General features: G+C 44.3%; 1 long non-coding RNA gene across 1 annotated transcript in view; it reads left to right on the top strand.

The window, feature by feature from the left end:
- The window catches only part of LOC127912539 (uncharacterized), a 54,919-nt gene that overhangs the window by 9,550 nt on the left and 27,057 nt on the right, over window positions 1-18,312 (top strand). The window contains exon 2 of the long non-coding RNA XR_008083121.1: window positions 9,361-9,493. This is a non-coding gene — a long non-coding RNA (uncharacterized LOC127912539). The remainder of the gene's footprint in view (window positions 1-9,360; window positions 9,494-18,312) is intronic.

The raw sequence follows: 18,312 nt of genomic DNA, 5'->3' as shown, positions 1-18,312 counted from the left end.
GTTAACCAGGGCCCATTGGGTGTGCTGTATAGGGGACTAATATAGTGCACTACTGTTAACCAGGGCCCATTGGGTGTGCTGTATAGGGGACTAATATAGTGCACTACTGTTAACCAGGGCCCATTGGGTGTGCTGTATAGGGGACTAATATAGTGCACTACTGTTAACCAGGGCCCATTGCCCAATGGGCTGCTGTATAGGGGATTCGGGTTCCATTTATGACTCGGCCCCCAGACAGTAATGTTGACGCATTCCACACAGACTGGCTAATTCCACTGGCCAAAAGTTTTCTTGTGAGAATTATCATCTCTCCCACTTTCCCTCCCTCCATCCATCACAGAACAAGAGATTCTTTAGAACAGAGGAACGGGGGAGGGCTCTGTGTTGCTGCTTCTCTGTGACTGAGTTAAAAAATAAATTATAATAATAATATTAATTTGAAAAAAAATTCTGGGTATGTATATATTGAGGGAGATAATTTAAAGGCAGGTGGATAGCCGGTTAAGTTCGGTGCTGTTTTGGGATCAGTTTTGCCTTTTTAGATCACAATGAATGAAATCACATGGAGAGGGTGGGACCTGATCCTAGTTCAGCACGCCTACCCTGAAAAGCTTCATAGGCTGACATACGGCCCTAGACATGCTTCCATGTAGTAGAGTAGTTATCAAGTGACGCATAAATAAGTAATTATATATTATATATACATACATACACACACTTAACTCATTTTTCATCCACTCCACAAATTTCTTGTTAACAAACTATAGTTTTGGCAAGTCGGTAAGGACATCTACTTTGTGCATGACACAAGTCATTTTTAAAATTAGCACTTTATCAACATAACCTGAAAGGCCGCTCAGCAAGGAAGAAGACACTGCTCCAAAACCACCATAAAAAAGTCAGACTACGGTTTACAACTGCACATGGGGACAAAGATCGTACTTTTTGGAGAAATGTCCTCTGGTCTGATGAAACAAAAATAGAACTGTTTGGCCATAATGACCACCGTTATGTTTGGAGGATAAAAGGGGGAGGCTTGCAAGCCGAAGAACACCATCCCAACCGTGAAGCACGGGGGTGGCAGCAGCATGTTGTGGGGGTGCTTTGCTGCAGGAGGGACTGGTGCACTTCACAAAATAGATGGCATCATGAGGATGGAAAATTATGTGGATATATTGAAGCAACATCAAGACATCAGTCAGGAAGTTAAAGCTTGGTCGCAAATGGGTTTTCCAAATGGACAATGACCCCAAGCATACTTCCAAAGTTGTGGCAAAATGGCTTAAGGACAACAAAGTCAAGGTATTGGAGTGGTCATCACAAAGCCCTGACCTCAATCCTACAGAACATTTGTGGGCAGAACTGAAGAATTGTGTGCGAGCAAGGAGGCCACAAACCTGACTCAGTTACACCAGCTCTGTCAGGAGAAATGGGCCAAAATTCACCCAATTTATTGTGGGAAGCTTGTGGAAGGCTACCCAAAACGTTTGACCCATTTAAGCAATATAAAGGCAATGCTACCAAATACTAAGTGAGTGTATGTAAACTTCTGACCCACTGGGAATGTGATGAAAGAAATAAAAGCTGAAATAAATAATTCTCTCTACTATTATTCTGACATTTCACATTCTTAAAATAAAGTGGTGATCCTCACTGACCTAAAACAGGGAATTTTTACTCGGATTAAATGTCAGGAATTGTGAAAAACGGAGTTTAAATGCATTTGGCTAAATATATTGTGTGTGTGTGTGTGTGTGTGTGTGTGTGTGTGTGTGTGTGTGTGTATATATAACATTCCCATCTAACCAATATATTAACCGAAGGTCACGAACATGTGCGGAATTCCTGCTTGCAAGTCATCTTATATCCTTGAGAGAATTTTAAAATCCTCTCAGTATGTTCGTGTCAAGATGATCCACTCAGATGGCAGGGGAAAGTGACCCCATTTTACTATGTTACAAACAAACGCGCGCGCGCGCACGCGCACACACAGACTGGGGCTTCCATGCTCTTACAGAGATATAGAGCTTATGATGTGAGGGCAGGTTGGCTTGTGTTGCTGTAACGTTAAAGTGGTGTTGACACAGTGGGCAGGACTCTGTGTCTGTGTGTGTGTGTGTGTGTGTGTGTGTGTGTGTGTGTGTGTGTGTGTGTGTGTGTGTGTGTGTGTGTGTGTGTGTGTGTGTGTGTGTGTGTCTTTCTCACTAGTTCATTATTGTCCTCATTCATTTCTTACTATTAAATGTCAGATTGTTTTCATTTTATTATATTTCCGATCTGCATCACCATTAATTTGATGAGAGAGAGAGAGACCGACACTGTGTGTGTGAGAGAGAGAGACCGTTTGGTTATCAGGCGTCTGTTTCCTAGTGTAACCCCAGGGTCTGTTTTAGTGTTGGTATGCAAAACTGCTTCTGGAAACACGTGTGTGTGTTGTCTCCCTGGCTGGTTGTTTTCTGCAGCCATCATCTCTGACAAGGCTGGCAGCCTGAGGACATCGCCGGTGCTATGACAACTATGCTTCAGCCCTTTCGTTCATTCACAGTTCTATTTTGGATCTCTGGCTCGTTCTCTCGTTCGCTCTCACACACGATTTTGATCATTATTGGGTATCGGCCTATTTCTGCTCTGCATTCATTATTTGCTGTTTTACGTTGCACAAAGAAGATTTTTTAAATTTATTTTTATATTCTGTATGCAGAGTCTCAATTTAGTGTTTGTCCCATTTTTGTGAATTTTTGGTTTGTGAGTGAACCCCAGACAGATCGTACAAAGATTTTGTGTGTATATATCTCTGTGCTCCGTTTTGTTAGTCTGCCTTTTTAATTCGTTTGTAGCTGTACATTAACTGCGGTTGTGAATTTGTCCAGGTCAATTGGTTCTATAACTGATTTTCAGCCAGATCCTAATTGGTATGTTGAATGTTATGTTCCTTTTGATGGCGTAGAAGGTCCTTCTTGCCTTGTCTCTCAGATGGTTCACAGCTTTGTGGAAGTTACCTGTGGCGTTGATGTTTTGGCTAAGGTGTATATATAGTTTGTGTGCTCTAGGGCAACGGTGTCTAGATGGAATTTGTATTTGTGGTCCTGGCGACTGGACCTTGTTTGGAACACCATTATTTTTGTCAGGGCCCAGGTCTGTCAGGGCCCAGGTCTGTCAGGGCCCAGGTCTGTCAGGGCCCAGGTCTGTCAGGGCCCAGGTCTGGCAGGGCCCAGGTCTGGCAGAATCTGTGCAGAAGATCTAGATGCTGCTGTAGGCCCTCCTTGGTTGGTGACAGAAGCGCCTGATCATCAGCAAAACCGTACACGTTTGACTTCAGATTCTAGTAGGGTGAGGCCGGGTGCTGCAGACTGTTCTAGTGCCCTCGCCAATTCATTGATATATATATATGTTGAAGAGGGGGAGGGGGGCTTAAGCTGCATCCCTGTCTCACCCCACGGCTCTGTGGAAAGAAATTCATTTTTTTTGTTGCCAATTTTAACCACACACTTGTTTGTGTACATGGATTTTATAATGTTGTATGATTTCCCCCCCAACAGCACATTCCATCAATGTGTACAGCAGACCTTCATGCCAAATTGAGCAAAACTTTTTTGAAATCAACAAAGCATGAGAAGATTTTGTTTTGTTTGTTTGTCAATTAGGGTGTGCAGGGTGAATACGTGGTCTGTTTTACTGTAATTTGGTAAAAAAAGACAATTTGACTTTTGCTCATCACATTGTTTTCACTGAGGAAATGTAGAATTCTGCTGTCAATGATAATGCAGAGGATTTTCCCAAGGTTGCTATTCACGCAGATCCCACGGTAGTTATTGGGGTCAAATTTGTCTCACTTTTGTGAATTGGGGTTGTCCTTGGTTCAAAATATTGGGGAAGATACCCGAGCTGAGAATGTTAAAAATTTTAAGTATAGCTAATTGGAATTTGTGGTTTGTATATTTAATTTAATTTCGGATACCATCAAAACCACAGGCCTTTTTGGGTTGGAGGGTTTGTATTTTGTCCTGTAGTTCATTCAATATAATTTAAGAATCTAGTGGGTTCTGGTAGTCTTTAAAACCTCTTTGGGCTGAGATCCTGCTAACGGGATTGATATGACAACAGCCAGTGAAAAGTGTAGGGCGCCAAATTCAAAACAACAGAAATACCATAATTATAATTCCTCAAACATACAAGTATTTTACACCATTTTAAAGATACACATCTTGTTAATCCCACCACAGTGTCCGATTTACAAAAAGGCTTTACAGCGAAAGCAAACCAAAGGATTATGTTAGGTCACCACCAAGTCACAGAAAAACACAGCCATTTTTCCAGCCAAAGAGAGGAGTCACAAAAAGCAGAAATAGAGAGAAAATGAATCACTAACCTTTGATGATCTTCATCAGATGACACTCATGGGACTTCATGTTACACAATACATGTATGTTTTGTTCGATATAGTTCATATTTATATAAAAAAAATCTGTTTACATTGGTGCGTTACGTTCAGTAGTTCCAAAACATTCTGTGATTTTTTTTTTGCAGAGATCCAAATCAATTTACAGAAATACTTGTAATAAACATTGATAAAAGATACAACTATAATGCACGGAATTATAGATGCACTTCTCCTTAATGCAACCGCTGTGTCAGATTAAAAAAAAAAAAAACACCAGGCAATAATCCGAGTACGGCGCTCAGAGACCAAAACAACCCAAACAACCCATGTTGTGTCGTCAACAGAAGTCAGAAATTGCATTATAAATATTCACTTACCTTTGATCTTCATCAGAATGCACTCACAGGAATCCCAGTTCCACAATAAATGTTTGTTTTGTTCGATAATGTCCATTTTATGTCCAAATACCTCCTTTGTGTTGGCATTTAGTAAAGTAATCCAAATTCATTACGCGCGATCACTAGGAGCAGTCAAAGTCAACAAGTTCCGTAGAAACATGTCAAACGATATATAGAATCAATCTTTAGAATGTTTTTAACATTAATGTTCCAACTGGAGAATTCCTTTGTCTTCAGAATTGCAATGGAACTCAAGCTAACTCTCACGTGAACGTGCGTGACCAGGTCGTGGCTCTCTGGCAGACCTCTGACTCATTCGCCCCCACTTCACAGTAGCAGCATCGAACAAGGTTCTAAAGACTGTTGACATCTAGTGGAAGCCTTAGGAAGTGCAATATGACCAATATCCCACTATCTTCGATAGGCAATGAGTTAAAAACCTGAGATTTCCCACTTCCTGGTTGGATTTTTTTCTCTCAGGTTTTTGCCTGCCATATGAGTTCTGTTATACTCACAGACATCATTCAAACAGTTTTAGAAACTTCAGAGTGTGTTCTATCCAAATATACTAGGACTGAGTAGCAGGCAGTTTACTCTGGGCACCTTATTCATCCAAGCTACTCAATACTGCCACCAGCCATAAGATTCTTATTTGATCATGTGTATGTTTTTGCTGTTTGTTCTTTGTTATAGAGACAATAAGATTGGAGAAGGGGTTTATCCACGCCTCTTTTGGATAGATAACTCTTCGTGTTGTTAGTTTCGAGTGTTTCAATTTTCCCAGAAGTGGTTGGATTCTATGGATTCTTTAATTACATTATTGTTTTAGTGATTCGCCATAGTGAAGGCGTAGACTCAGGTTTTCTGAGTCTCCTCTATGTTTTTGGTTGGACAGGTTTTTCAATTTCTTTCTCAGGTTTTTGCGTTCTTCATCAAACCATTTGTCATAGTTGTTAATTTTCTTAGGTTGTCTGCTTGAAAAAAAATGTGTTCGATGGGGAAGTTGAAATATACTGATTAGGTTTTCTACTGCCAAGTTTACACCTTCACTATTACAGTGAAATGTTTTTTCCTGGAAGTTGTCTAATAGGGAATGAATTTGTTGTTGCCTAATTGTATTTTGGTAGATTTCAATACTATTTTCCTTCAATCTATAGTATTTCTTAATATTATTCAGTTCCTTTGGCTTTGATGCCTCACGATTGAGTAATGCTCTGTTCAGCTAGACTGATTTTGCTGTGTTCTGATAGGGGTGTCAGTGGGCTGACTGAACCCTCTGAGAGACTCTGGGTTGAGACACAGACTAGTACATGTCCCTGAGCCTGGAAATGGTTGATCTCCCGCTCTAGGATGGAGAAGCTGTCTTCATTAAAGTATGGGGATTCTAGTGGGGGGATATAGGTAGCACAAATTAGGACATTTTTCTCTGTTGAGATAATTTCCTTATTAATTTCTAGACAGGTGAAAAATATTCCTGTTTAGAATAATTTAATAGTGGGTTAGGTCTGCTCTATACCAAATTAGCATACCCCCTGAGTCTCTTCCCTGTTTCACACCTGGTAGTTTGGTGGATGGGACTAACAGCTGTCTGTAGCCTAGAAGGCAACCAGTGGGTCTGTCTCCTCTATACCACCCACCTGGTAGTGTGGTGGGTGGGACTACCAGCTCTCTGTAGCCTAGAAGGCAACCAGTGGGTCTTGTGACTGTATTATGGCGCTAGGTTGTATCTGAAAGGGGTGTGTAAGTGAGTATGTTATAGGGAAGGGGGTGTGTGAGATTTTTAGTTTAAATTTGCAGCCTGGTCTCATTGACTAGACGTAACATAAGTAAACGTACATCCGGGACACTCAAATTAGTATGAAATTTTACATTTGGTATGGTTACAAAAAACAGAAGGTTACTTGAGGCAAAAACGAAAGTAGGGTGGTTGGTCGAATGTATAACTCGAATGTCTAGCAACCCAAAAGTTGGACCACCTAAGCATTTGAGCTAATTATTAACTTTGCAACTACTTAGAGCTGCTATATGCAACTTTTTTTTTGGGGGGGTGACCTGACCTGACCAAATTCACATAAAAATTTGAGGTTTATAGATCTGTCATCCTCATTAAAAGCAAGTCTAAGAAGCATATTAATGTAACATATAAAAAAAAAAACATCCAAAAAGGTTAACCTATGGTGAAACGTACAGGTAATAACACTATAAACCAGTGACCCATCAAGCCACTATCGCAATACATACTCATGATAATACATGTGTTCTATGTGCTCTGTTTCAATGCTTTTCATTCTTAAATTTAGTTTTTTTGTGTCTTTTTACTTTTGATTTTGTACACCATCTTTAAACAGTTGTAAATATAATATTTGTGGTTCTGGAAAAGATATTTCACAGTGGTTTAGACGGTACCATGATTCTCTACACTATACTTGTTTTGTCACAAACTGAAATTAGGCAAACTAGTAGAATTTAACCATACTCTTAACCTTAATCCTAACCTCTAGTTTAGGTAACATTACCGTGTTAGACACCTGGCTAAAGTTAGACACCTGGCTAAAGTTAGACACCTGGCTAAAGTTAGACACCTGGCTAAAGTTAGACACCTGGCTAAAGTTAGACACCTGGCTAACTAAAGTTAGCCACCTGGCTAAAAGCCACCTGGCTGGCTAAAGTTAGCCACCTGGCTAAAGTTAGCCACCTGGCTGGCTAAAGTTAGCCACCTGGCTGGCTAAAGTTAGCCACCTGGCTGGCTAAAGTTAGCCACCTGGCTGGCTAAAGTTAGCCACCTGGCTGGCTAAAGTTAGCCACCTGGCTAAAGTTAGCAACAATAAATTGGAATTTGTATTTGCAGGGTAGCCATATCATACTAGTGGCAGGGTAGCCTAGTGGTTAGTGTTGGACTAGTGGTTAGTAACCAGGGTAAAGTTTTCAAGTTCATATCCCCGAGCTGACAAGGTACAAATCTGTCATTCTGCCCCTGAATAAGGCAGTTAACCCACTGTTCCTAGGCAGTCATTGAAAATAAGAATTTGTTCTTAACTGACTTGCCTGGTTAAATAAAGGTAAAATAAATAAAAATAAAATACGTTTTGCAAATTCCTAACATATCATACGAAATGGATGATGGACTTCCACAAATGAATACATACCATACAGAACGTACCATACAACACTAAAGTTTACCATGATACGTCTACCCCTGAGTCCAAGTTGAAATGTGATGCTTCCCACAAGTGAGCTTCTGAGGCAATTAAACAGGAGACTGAGGGAGGGTGGATTTATAAGGAGGGAACAGACATTCCTGCTGGCACAGCAGTCACTTCTCAGTCTGGGGGGAGGAATCGGAGAACAAGCGAGGGGAGGGAGGGATCAGGGAAGGGAGGGATCAGGGAAGGGAGGGAGGAATCCGGGATCAGGCAGGAGGGGAGGGAGGGATCAGGGGAGGGAGGGATCAGGGGAGGGAGGGATCAGGGAAGGGAGGGAAGGGAGCGAGGAATCCGGGATCAGGCAGGATGGGAGAGGAGGAGGGAGGGATCAGGAAGGAAGGGGAGGGAGGGATCAGGGAAGGAGGCAAGGAGGGAGGGATCAGGGAAGGAGGCAGGGAGGGAGGGATCAGGGAAGGAGGCAAGGAGGGAGGGATCAGGGAAGGAGGGGAGGAAGGGATCAGGAAGGAGGAGGAGGGAGGGATCAGGGAAGGAGGGGAGGGAGGGATCAGGGAAGGAGGCAGGGAAGGGAGGGATCAGGGAAGGGAGGCAAGGGAGGGAGGGATCAGGGAAGCATCAGGCAGGATGGGAGGGGAGGAATCAGGGATCAGGGAGGCAGGATGGGAGGGAGGAATCAGGGATCAGGCAGGATGGGAGGGAGGGATCAGGGAAGGAGGCAAGGAGGGAGGGATCAGGGAAGGAGGCAAGGAGGGAGGGATCAGGGAAGGAGGGAGGGATCAGGGAAGGAGGGAGGGGAGGGATCAGGGAAGGAGGGAAGGACGAGGGGAGTGAGGGATCAGAGGGAAGGAGGCAAGGGAGAGTGAGGGATCAGAGAGGGAGGGAGGGAGAGTGAGGGATCAGAGAGGGAGGGGGGGAGGGATCAGGGAAGGAGGGAGGGATCAGGGAAGGAGGGAGGGATCAGGGAAGGAGGCAAGGAGGGAGGGATCAGGGAAGGAGGCAAGGAGGGAGGGATCAGGGAAGGAGGGAGGGATCAGGGAACGAGGGAGGGAGGGATCAGGGAACGAGGGGGGGAGGGATCAGGTAACGAGGGAGAGTGAGGGATCAGAGAGGGAGGGGGAGGGATCAGGTAGGGACGAGGGAGGGGGAGAGTGAGGGATCAGAGAGGGAGGGGGAGGGATCAGGGAACGAGGGAGAGTGAGGGATCAGAGAGGGAGGGAGGGAGAGTGAGGGATCAGAGAGGGAGGGAGAGTGGGGGATCAAAGAACGAGCGAAGTAGGGAGGGATGTGAGTGAAGAGTTTTACAAACAGCCACACCCCCTTCCTCTCTCCCTGCTATATTCTACCCCCCAGTTCCTCAAATCAGCCTGGCAGGCAGCAGCAGCCAGTCACACGATACCGACTCAGTCTTCCCTCTGTACAGTTGAAAGAGGAGTGTCAGGATTCTGGAGCCAACAGAATGGAGCGTGAAATGTCTCCAGTGATGCAGTGATTTCCTCTGAATCTGAGCAGTCGGGCTGAAAGGAAGCACACTGGCTCTGCCTAGTTGCAGCAAGGTAAGGTAGCTTAACTCATTTCCATTGTGTGTGTGTGTGTGTGTGTGTGTGTGTGTGTGTGTGTGTGTGTGTGTGTGTGTGTGTGTGTGTGTGTGTCCAATGTTTTAGTGTAGCATGCTGTGTGTGTGTGTGTTCCTGAGATAGCTGCAGAGACACATGGCTCCTTGGGTTTAAATCCTTTCCCCTCCTAAAGGAAGTGTGAAGAAACCAAACCTCGTCTCTCACAACTAAGCAAGCAAACCAATGTCCACTTTTTGCTGCAGTTGATGTCGGAAGTTTACACACGCATAGTCATTGGAACTTGTTTTTCAACCACTACACAAATTTCTTGTTAACAAATTATAGTTTTGTCAAGTCGGTGAGGACATCTACTTTGTGCATGACACAAGTCATTTTTCCAACAATTGTTTACAGACAGATTATTTGACTTATAATTCACTGTATCACAATTCCAGTGGGTCAGAAGTTTACATACACTAAGTTGACTGTGCCTTTAAACAGCTTGGAAAATTCATGAAAATTATGTCATGGCTTTAGAAGTTTCTGATAGGCGAATTGACATCATTTGAGTCAATTGGTGGTGTACCTGTGGATGTATTTCAACTCAGTGCCTCTTTGCTTGACATCATGGGCAAATCTAAAGAAATCAGCCAAGACCTCAGAAAAAAATGTGTAGACCTCCACAAGTCAGGTTCATCCTTGGGAGCAATTTCCAAACGCCTGAAGATACCACGTTCATCTGTACAAACAATAGTATGCAAGTTTAAACACCATGGGACCACGCAGCCGTCATACCGCTCAGGAAGAAGACGCGTTCTGTCTCCTAGAGATGAACGTACTTCGGTGCGAAAAGAGCAAATCAATCCCAGAACAACTGCAAAGGACCTTGTGAAGATGCTAGAGGCAACGGGTACAAAAGTATCTATATCCACAGTAAAACGAGTCCTATATCGACATAACCTGAAAGGCCTCTCAGCAGGGAAGAAACCACTGCTCCAAAACCCCATAAAAAAAAGCCAGACTACAGTTTGCAACTGCACATGGGGACAAAGATCGTACTTTTTGGAGAAATGTCCTCTGGTCTGATGAAACTAAAATAGAACTGTTTGCCCATAATGACCATCGTTATGTTTGGAGGAAAAAGGGGGAGGCTTGCAAGCCGAAGAACACCATCCCAACCGTGAAGCACAGGGGTGGCAGCATCATGTTGTGGGGGTGCTTTGCTGCAGGAGGGACTGGTGCACTTCATAAAATAGATGGCATCATGAGGAGGGAAAATGATGTGGATATATTGAAGAAACATCTCAAGACATCAATCAGGAAGTTAAAGCTCTGTCGCAAATGGGTCTTCCAAATGGACAATGACCCCAGAATACTTCCACAGTTGTGGCAAAATGGCTTAAGGACAACAAAGTCAAGGTATTGGAACATTTGAACCAAGTTAAGCAATTAAAAGGAAATGCTACCAAATACTAATTGACTCTATGCAAACTTATGACCCACTGGGAATGTGATGAAGGAAATAAAAGCTGAAATAAATCATTCTCTCTACTATTATTCTGACATTTCACATTCTTAAAATAGTGGTGATCCTAACTGACCTAAAACAGGGAATTTTTTACCAGGATTAAATGTCAGGAATTGTGGAAAAAGCGGAGTTTAAATATATGTGTCTATGTAAACTTCTGACTTCAACTGTATGTTGCTATTCATATTTTTTCACAATACTGTACAATTCAGTTGGTTGTGATATGCTAACGTTTACATATAGCTACTGAGGGACTGACTAGTCTGATCGTTGCTACCTGTAAACGTTAGCATGAGGGACTGACTAGTCTGATCGTTGCTACCTGTAAATGTTAGCATGAGGGACTGACTAGTCTGATCGTTGCTACCTGTAAATGTTAGCATGAGGGACCGACTAGTCTGATCGTTGCTACCTGTAAATGTTAGCATGAGGGACCGACTAGTCTGATCGTTGCTACCTGTAAACGTTAGCATGAGGGACTGACTAGTCTGATCGTTGCTACCTGTAAACGTTAGCATGAGGGACTGACTAGTCTGATCGTTGCTACCTGTAAACGATCGTTGCTACCTGTAAACGTTAGCACGAGGGACTGACTAGTCTGATCGTTGCTACCTGTAAACGTTAGCATGAGGGACTGACTAGTCTGATCGTTGCTACCTGTAAATGTTAGCATGAGGGACTGACTAGTCTGATCGTTGCTACCTGTAAATGTTAGCATGAGGGACTGACTAGTCTGATCGTTGCTACCTGTAAATGTTAGCATCAGGGACTGACTAGTCTGATCGTTGCTACCTGTAAACGTTAGCATGAGGGACTGACTAGTCTGTTGATGGTTCCTCCCTTTGCTACTTTGCATATCTGCCAAACTTTTCACTTTTTTAAAAACCTTTAATACGTTTTCCAACGTCTTAGATTTTTCCTCGTTCTACTTTTTTCAATTCAACTTTTTTTTTTACCCCTTGACATTTTATCTGGACATGGTGCACCTGTACATAGCCCACCTGTACATAGCCAATATCAATATGTAGCGCTACCTGTCCAGAGTAGGGCACTAAAGTAAACAGGGTGCCATTTTGGATGCATTACAAAATAATCCCTAGTGAGTGTCTAACTTGCCTATTTATTTTTTTTTTATTTCACCTTTATTTAACCAGGTAGGCTAGTTGAGAACAAGTTCTCATTTGCAACTGCGACCTGGCCAAGATAAAGCATAGCAGTGTGAACAGACAACACAGAGTTACACATGGAGTAAACAATTAGCAAGTCAATAACACAGTAGAAAAAAATGGGCAGTCTATATACAATGTGTGCAAAAGGCATGAGGAGGTAGGCGAATAATACAATTTTGCAGATTAACACTGGAGTGATAAATGATCAGATGGGCATGTACAGGTAGAGATATTGGTGTGCAAAAGAGCAGAAAAGTAAATAAATAAAAACAGTATAAAAACAGTATGGGAATGAGGTAGGTGAAAAAGGGGCTATTTACCTATAGACTATGTACAGCTGCAGCGATCGGTTAGCTGCTCGGATAGCTGATGTTTGAAGTTGGAGAAGATAAAAGTCTCCAACTTCAGCATGAGGGACTCGTTCCAGTCACAGGCAGCAGAGTACTGGAACGAAGGCGCCAAATGAGGTGTTGGCTTTAGGGATGATCAGTGAGATACACCTGCTGGAGCGCATGATGGGTGGACATCGTGACCAGTGAACTGAGATAAGGCGGAGCTTTACCTAGCATGGACTTGTAGATGACCTGGAGCCAGTGGGTCTGGCGACAATATGTAGTGAGGGCCAGCCGACTAGAGCATACAAGTCGCAGTGGTGGGTGGTATAAGGTGCTTTAGTGACAAAACGGATGGCACTGTGGTAGACTGCATCCAGTTTGCTAGAGTGTTGGAAGCCATTTTGTAGATGACAGCATGATCGGTAGGAGTCAGTTTTACTAGGGTAGCTTGGCAGCGTGAGTGAAGGAGGCTTTGTTGCGGAATAGAAAGCCGACCTGGATTTGATTTTTGAAGATGTTTGATTGAGTCTGGAAGGAGAGTTTGCAGGGACACCTAGGTACTTATAGATGTCCACATATTCAAGGTTGGAACCATCCAGGGTGGTGATGCTAGTCGGGCATGCGGGTGCAGGCAGCGATCGGTTGAAAAGCATGCATTTGGTTTTACTCCTTTAAGAGCAGTTGGAGGCCACGGAAGGGTGCTGTATGGCATTGAAGCTCGTTTGGAGGTTGGATAGCACAGTGTCCAATGACGGGCCGTATATAGAATGGTGTCGTCTGCATAGAGGTGGACTGACTAGCAACATCATTGATATATACAGAGAAAAGAGTCGGCCCTGAACCCTGGCACCCCATAGAGACTGCCAGAGGACCGGATGCATGCCCTCTGATTTGACACACTGAACTCTGTCTGCAAAGTAATTGGTGAACCAGGCAAGGCAGTCATCCGAAAAAAGGCTGTTAGTCTGCATGAGTGATTGACAGAGTCGAAAGCCTTAGTCGATGACGGCTGCACAGTACTGTCTTTTATCCGGTTATGATATCATTTAGTACCTTGAGTGTGGCTGAGGTGCATGACCGGCTCGGACCTGCACAGCTACGGTGGGATTCGAGATGGTCAGTGACCTGTTTGTTGACTTGGCTTTACCTGTAAGACCTTAGATAGGCAGGGCAGGATGGATATAGGTCTATAGCAGTTTGGGTCCAGGGTGTCTCCCCCTTTGAAGAGGGGATGACTGCGGCAACAATCCTTGGGGATCTCAGCGATATGAAAGAGGGTTGAACAGGCTGGTAATAGGGGTTGCGACAATGGCGGCAGATAGTTTCAGAAATACCAGATTGTCAAGCCCAGCTGATTTTACGGGTCCAGGTTTTGCAGCTCTTTCAGAACATCTGCTATCTGGATCTGGGTAAAGGAGAACCTGGAGAGGCTTGGGTGAGGAACTACGGGGCGGAGCTGTTGGCCGAGGTTGGAGTAGCCAGGCGGAAGGCATGGCCAGCCGGAAGTGCTTATTGAAGTTTTCGATAATCATGGATTTATCGGTGGAGACCGTGTTTCCTAGCCTCAGTGCAGTGGGCAGCTGGGAGGAGGTGCTCTTGTTCTCCATAGACTTCACAGTGTCCCAGAACTTTTTGGAGTTGGAGCTACAGGATGCAAACTTCTGCCTGAAGAAGCTGGCCTTAGCTTTCCTGACTGACTCGTGTATTGGTTCCTGACTTCCCTGAACAGTTGCATATCACGGGGGCTATTCGATGCTATTGCAGTCCGCCACAGGACTCGAGGGCAGTCAGGTCTGGAGTGAACCAAGGGCTGTATCTGTTCTTGGTTCTGCATTTTTGAACGGAGCATCCCTAAAATTGAGGAAGTTACTTTTAAAGAATGACCAGGCATCCTCAACTGACGGGATGAGGTCAATGTCCTTCCAGGATACACGGGCCAGGTCGATTAGAAAGGCCTGCTCACAGAAAGGGAGCGTTTGACAGTGATGAGGGGTGGTCGTTTGACTTCGTGGCGGATACGTCTGAGGCAGTGATTGAGATCCTGGTTGAAGACAGCGGAGGTATATTTGGAGGGCCAGTTGGTCAGGATAGCGTCTATGAGGGTGCCCTTTTTTACAGAGTTAGGGTTTACCTGGTGGGTTCCTTGATGATTTGAGTGAGATTGAGGGCATCTAGCTTAGATTGTAGGACTGCCGGGGTGTTAAGCATGTCCCAGTTTAGGTCACCTAACAGAACAAACTCTGAAGCTAGATATCAATTCACAAATGGTGTCCAGGGCGCAGCTGGGAGCTGACGGGGGTCAGTAGTAGGGGCACAGTGATAGACTTGTTTCTAAACAAAATTAGTAGTTCAAACTGTTTGGGTTTGAGAGTATGCATTAGGCAAAATACTCCGCCCCCTTTGGCAGTTCTATCTTGACGGAAGATGTTATAGTTGGGTATGGAAATCTCTGAATTTTTGGTGGCCTTCCTGAGCCAGGAAGGAATAAAAGCCAGGAATAAAGGTTAAATAAATAAGTGTCCTGGGGAGATGGGACTGTAAGTTGGTTGAATCTCAATCTACTTCAACCCCGGCTGCTTGCTTCTGTGTCTTTTTGTGCTCAAGGAACCCCGGAGCAGGGCGAGAATGGGTCATCTGCTGCCTGTCATAGTTTATGGAAATGTAGCCTAGCAACCGTCGCCCTAGAACTTAGCAGGACACGAGGTCAAGGGTTGTAAAGGCTCTGGTTTCAACTCTCAGAGCTGACCAGGACTATGACTAGCTGAGAAGAGAGGATTTGGGTGAGTGCTTTTTTTTAGCTACTCTGATATTCAGTGTTGAGAGTTAAAAAAAGAAGTGTTTTTTTATCTGGTAGTCTTGGCTCTCTAAAGGGAGTGTGGGTGGGTGATGGGCGATTATGTCCTAAAAATCATCTCTAATTTTTTAAAATATATATACATACACACACACACACACACATTTTGTGTGTGTATCTCTAAAAAAGCTTTGTCGCACAATTAAAGGTCAATAACACTGTAAACCTGCTTGTTTGCAATAATCACTCATCTGGCTTTCAAGTCTATGAAAATACCATTTTTGTTACAAATTTAATCAGAACCGTGTACAAGGCACACGAATAACGACCAACTTCTTCTTGTAGGAAGGAATGATAGAAAATGAACAGGGTCTCATAAACGATCTCTAAAGCACAAGCCCATGTGTTAGTGGAGAAGCCAAATCCTCTTTATATTTAAAGTCGAGCCAACTTTTTTTTTCTCTCCCATCGTTCTTTATCGTTGATAATACAGTTTCTTTTTTTTTTGTAGAGTTTAGTCAAATCATTTCTGAAATTCGCAGTAAAGTCAGATGTCCAGCCAGACTTATTATAGCCACTCCATTGGGGCGGCATGGTAGCCTCGTGGTTAGAGCGTTGGACTAGTAACCGGAAGGTTGCAAGTTCAAACCCCCGAGCTGACAAGGTACAAATCTGTTGTTCTGCCCCTGAACAGGCAGTTAACCCACTGTTCCTAGACCAGTTAACCCACTGTTCCTAGACCAGTTAACCCACTGTTCCTAGACCAGTTAACCCACTGTTCCTAGACCAGTTAACCCACTGTTCCTAGACCAGTTAACCCACTGTTCCTAGACCAGTTAACCCACTGTTCCTAGACCGTCATTGAAAATAAGAATTTGTTCTTAACTGACTTGCCTAGTAAAATAAAGGTAAAGTAAAATATTGCCCCCCCTCAGTTCACAGTTTGGGATCCCTTTTTATATTGTGTATTATATTTATTTTCCTTTAAAACAAGAACAACAACAGAAGATTTTTCATCAGCTTCCTCCAACAGTTGCCTTTCTCTTTTCACTGCCTGCTGAAAGGTGATGTTTTGGGGGAGGGAGGGAGGGGGGGGGGGCAAAGGAAATACCCCACCATTATAAAACATCTAGATATGCAAAGTGGTTGTCGAGATTAGGGCTTTTACAACAGTGTGACTTTCTTATCAGACAGACAACAGAACAGAGGGACATTGTTTGTCCTGGACTAGAGGGACCAGTAGGACTGTGTGTGTGTGTGGCTGTTTTGAGACCAGGACATCCCAGACCTTTCTGTTCTTCCACAGCTTTGTGTAGTTGTGTGTGTGTGCCAAGACCCAGATGGGTCACGCCTCAATGCACAGGGGCTGGAGGGAAGGAAGATTTAGGCGAGTAGTGGTTGTTGGGGAGGGGTTTATGGCTTCCCATCCCAAACCGTTCGGAACAGTTTGATCTCCTCTGCCAAAATGTCAGATTTCTTGAGTTATCTTATATTAATTCTGACTATTTTGAGGAATACGTATACTTTCTTCGGTGCCTTGATGGCTTTTTTCCCCCTCATTTTTCAAGCAAATGTTTTAAGAGAGTATGCAGGCACTCTCGTTTTGGTTCGCCTAGACGAGATCGGAGTATGCTGATGCCTTTGGAGGGGGTTAACCCTGGAGGGTTGGGGGGGTTTGGAGGGTTGGGGTTAAACCCTGGAGGTTGGGGTTAAACCCTGGAGGGTTGGGGTTAAACCCTGGAGGGTTGGGGTTAAACCCTGGAGGGTTGGGGTTAACCCCTGGAGGGGTTGGGGTTAACCCCTGGAGGTTGGGGTTGGAGGGGGTTTAACCCTGGAGGGTTGGGGTTAACCCCTAGGGCTGGGATTAACTCCAGAGGGGGTTTAACTCCTGGGGGGTTTTCAGCTCCTGGGGGGGATTAACTCCAGGGGGTTAGCTCCTGGGGGTTGGGGTTAGCTCCTGGAGTGCTGTGGTGGCTGTGGATTCAGAGGAGAATTTAGACTGTCATGTTCCTCTCCCATGGGGTTTGAGTTAGCTCCAGCAGACTTTGTGGTGATGGAGAGGTGGGTGCATGGGGTGGGGATCTCCCCAGGGGTAGGGTTAGTTCCTGGGGGTGCTGTGCTGAAGAGATGGGTGTTTTGTGGGACCCAAGGCTTCACGGCGGGCCTGGTCTGAACATGTAGAGATCTGGAGATCTGATTTGGATCAGTAGACTCAGTAGCATATTCTGTATAGATCACATCTGACCCATACAGGGTAAGATCTGATCTGTATAGATGCACGGCCGGTACGGTCATAGAATTCTGTGCTTTCTTTAAAAAATATATAATTTTCTGGGATTTCTTTTTGTGTTTGATATGAACTCTGCATTTTGCTGAATAGTTTACACCGGTTATATACCGTTCATGTGATTTGAAAGCCAGATTTTCTTCTCTGAAGGAGACGGTCTCTTTCTCTGATGTCCTTTCTCCTATGTGGGTCACATGTGGAAACTTGGCGTCTCGACTCTCGCGTCAAGGACTCTGTCCCAAATGGAACGTGTCCACCCTGTTCGTGGACGTTTATCACTCCGCTTTAAGTTCATTGTCAGTTCAGTTTTACACTCCTGCCTGCGCTGGTCATCACAGCTTCAACCTCCGTTATTCCCTGCTTCAGATCGATATGAGTGTGGACGGGAAGTGGAAGGGGTCTGTCCCAAATAGCTCTGGTCGTAAGTGATGCACTACAGGGTGTTTTGAGTCTTTTTAGTTGACGATGTTACATAAAGAAACAACCAAGCCACATCGAGGTAGCGGAGCTTCGGCTTGATATTGTCGCTTCGCTGACCATGAACACATTGGAACACATTGATCTCTTCGCTGAAAGGAGATTCTAATCACGGCGGATTAACAGAGAACACATTCTCAATACATCATCACGGGTCTTTTAGCTGCTGCTAACTGTCCTTGGCTCCGTGTCATTTTTTTGTCCAGCCAATCTGTGGTCAGCATTGTGT

The sequence above is a fragment of the Oncorhynchus keta genome, chromosome 1, assembly GCF_023373465.1.
Source record: "Oncorhynchus keta strain PuntledgeMale-10-30-2019 chromosome 1, Oket_V2, whole genome shotgun sequence".
Classification (NCBI taxonomy): domain Eukaryota; kingdom Metazoa; phylum Chordata; class Actinopteri; order Salmoniformes; family Salmonidae; genus Oncorhynchus; species Oncorhynchus keta.
The sequence above is the reverse complement of the archived record's forward strand: the minus strand, read 5'-3'. Positions and strand labels throughout refer to the sequence as shown.